Raw genomic sequence first — 2699 nt, forward strand, 5'->3', positions numbered from 1 at the left:
AATCATTTCAACCTTCTTTTAAAGAAAAATCAATCCGAATTCAAGGAAACTGTAAGGATGGGCAAATTCACTTTTGTTGTTGTTGTTTTTTTCATTTTTGTTTTTAAGTATTTTATTATTGTTGCCACTTTGTCACTGAAGAGAACATTCTTAACCTGATGTCCAGGAAATACGTAGTGAAGAAGAAAGAATGCCTTCTTAGGAGTCTGTGTGGAATTGTATTGTATGAGTCTAAGGATTCTCAGTTTTCAAGTAATCCTTGACGTGATCCAAAATTTAACATCTACCAGTAGTACAGATATATTTTTACATAATTTCATTCTACTACCACAGTAAGGTTTCTGTGTATTTTCCTGTTGTTGTTTTTTATTTTCATCAAAGAAAGGAAATACTAGGTTCCATGCTTAGACTGATGGCAGATTAATGATCTCCAATGTATTGAGTGCTTTTTATTCCTTTTCCCATTTCCATGGTCTGTAGTGAAAAATTAAAACAACGATTACATTGGAGCCCTACAAGCTTGTATTCTGTGACTCTTAATGTAAAGAAAATAAAAAGTGTGTTATTAGAGTGAAAAATTGTAAGTATTCGTTTAATTCAGTGTTTCTATCATTGTTGCTAATATTTTATTTTATATTTGTAATATGCAGAATTATTTACCAGTAATAATGGCAACATTTTTCTTCATCCTAAATAACTTCCAATATTGCTATGAAGAAATCAGTTTTTATTTTATTTATGATATATAATGGGTTGGCTTTATTTGCCACAAGTTTCTGTTACAAATTCATCTTGTTCCTTAGGGGAAAATATTCAGCTTGCAGAGACATTCCTAGTCATTTGCCCAAAGCCATACCCTGAATTAATTCGAAACAACTGCCACGGACATGTTGTTATCCTACGTCTTCACTGTTGAAGAGATGGAAAATTGAGGAAAAGTTGTTCCAGAAAGGCGCGCTAAACCTAAAAGGGGGGGGATTGGATACAGCATCTTTTACTGCTTGCCGTAGATCGCGCAGGCGCATCATAGCTTGTGGCGCCTGAAGCTCCGTGGAACTGCTTTGGGCCTACGCAAGGACAACTGCGAGAGACAGATGTAAAAACAAACCCCCGATTTAATGCATATCGGAAAAGGTCTGAGGAAAGGTAAGGAAGGCTGAGGATTCGTCTTAAAGGGGTCTAAGCTTTCTCTCACACCCCTAGCCTGCAAAGGCCGGCTCCCAGCTCCACGAACTCAAGCCTCCATCCTTGAGACCGTCACTAAGAACTGAGGCTCTGCACTAAATAACTAAGCTAACGACTCGTCCTCTCGGTTACATGAGTAAGTTTCCGTCTCCTTGGATCCCTTTCTGCTTTAAATCGGTCCGTTATTCACTCTCTCTGCCCACTGCCAGCCCTCCTGGGCCTAGCTAGGCTTTTGGGCCTCAGCCGACCTCACCATGACTTATCCCTCTGAGCACCCACACCAAGGAAAGCCAGGCTTTCTCTTTCCCTTTTTGGTTGATTTGTCTTACAAATTATTCCAGAAACTCCAACCTGTTCTCCTCCTCCTCCTGTCACTGGGTTTTTCAGTGTTTCGGGGAACAGAAACATCAGCCTTCTCCTAAGGGGAAAACCTCCAGGAATCCATTGGCAATTGGAAAACCCCAACTGAATCAGCTTACCCAGAATTCCAAGGGGCACCTTCCCAAGATTCTGTCTGGCCTTAAAGAAACCTTACCCACCAGTCTTTATGGACTGATTGATTATTATTTCCTCTCTAAGATAGATTTGTTTTACTATCAAATAACATTTTGCTCTATCAAAATTTGTCACCAAGAAAAATGTATTCATGCAGAAAAATGTCGTAGGTTCTTACACTCTTAGTTGACCTAAAAGATAATATTAATGGTGCCCAATATTATGTTCTAGTGGTTCAAAAAAGTAAATTTGTAAAAAGTAAAAGTATAGTGAAAGCTAAGGTTTTTAAAAAAGCAATCTTTCTTGCCAAATACACTCTGATATAGAGCAAAAATGAATAAAAATAATAATATTCTCCAGCATTTCCTGATTTTTCTCTTTTCTATCGATCCTCCTCTAAACAACAACAACAAAAAGAACTTGACCACTAATTAAATAATTAAGTGAAATTACATAAAGAGTCTACAACTTGAACAATGTCTGCTTTCTCTTATGATCTTGGTCCTACTTGTATGATTCAAAAATACTAACAATATGGGAAGAATCTCTCATATTCAGGTTTCTTTCTGAAAGGATAAATACAGTTTGTCTTGACTATGATAGCTGTCAGACATTTTGGGATGGATCATTTTAGCATTTTATGGAATATATTTTAGAGAGAGTCAGAAACAATCATTAACATGATCAGTATGAGACCTGAAATGAAGTGGAATCCCTCCAAATTATATTTGGAAATGTATAGTTCACATCAATAATTTAAAATACCACCACACCATTTTTCTGAATTGGTTCTGGATATGGGAGGGAAAAAATTGCTATGTATAATGTCCTTGTTTCCTGACACATGAAATTATTTTGTGTAAATGCTTTTCACATTATAACTCACCAAAGCAGGTGACACAGTGGATAAGAGTACTGCAATTAAAGTCAAGAAGATCTGAGTTCAAATCCAGCCTTCAGGCCATTACCTAGCTATGTGGTGCTTGGCAAGTGATTTAAATTCTTGGTTTCTTCATCTA

General features: G+C 36.9%; 1 long non-coding RNA gene across 1 annotated transcript; it reads right to left on the reverse strand.

Moving 5' to 3' along the window:
* Positions 1-710: 710 nt before the first annotated feature.
* LOC107649786 (uncharacterized) lies at positions 711-1774 on the reverse strand. Its single transcript, XR_008913950.1, has 2 exons — positions 1537-1774; positions 711-1081 (listed from the first exon to the last, which is right to left on the reverse strand). It is a non-coding gene; the product is annotated as an uncharacterized LOC107649786 (long non-coding RNA).
* Between the last annotated feature and the right edge of the window lie 925 nt (positions 1775-2699).

Source organism: Monodelphis domestica, chromosome 8 (genome assembly GCF_027887165.1).
Source record: "Monodelphis domestica isolate mMonDom1 chromosome 8, mMonDom1.pri, whole genome shotgun sequence".
NCBI lineage: Eukaryota > Metazoa > Chordata > Mammalia > Didelphimorphia > Didelphidae > Monodelphis > Monodelphis domestica.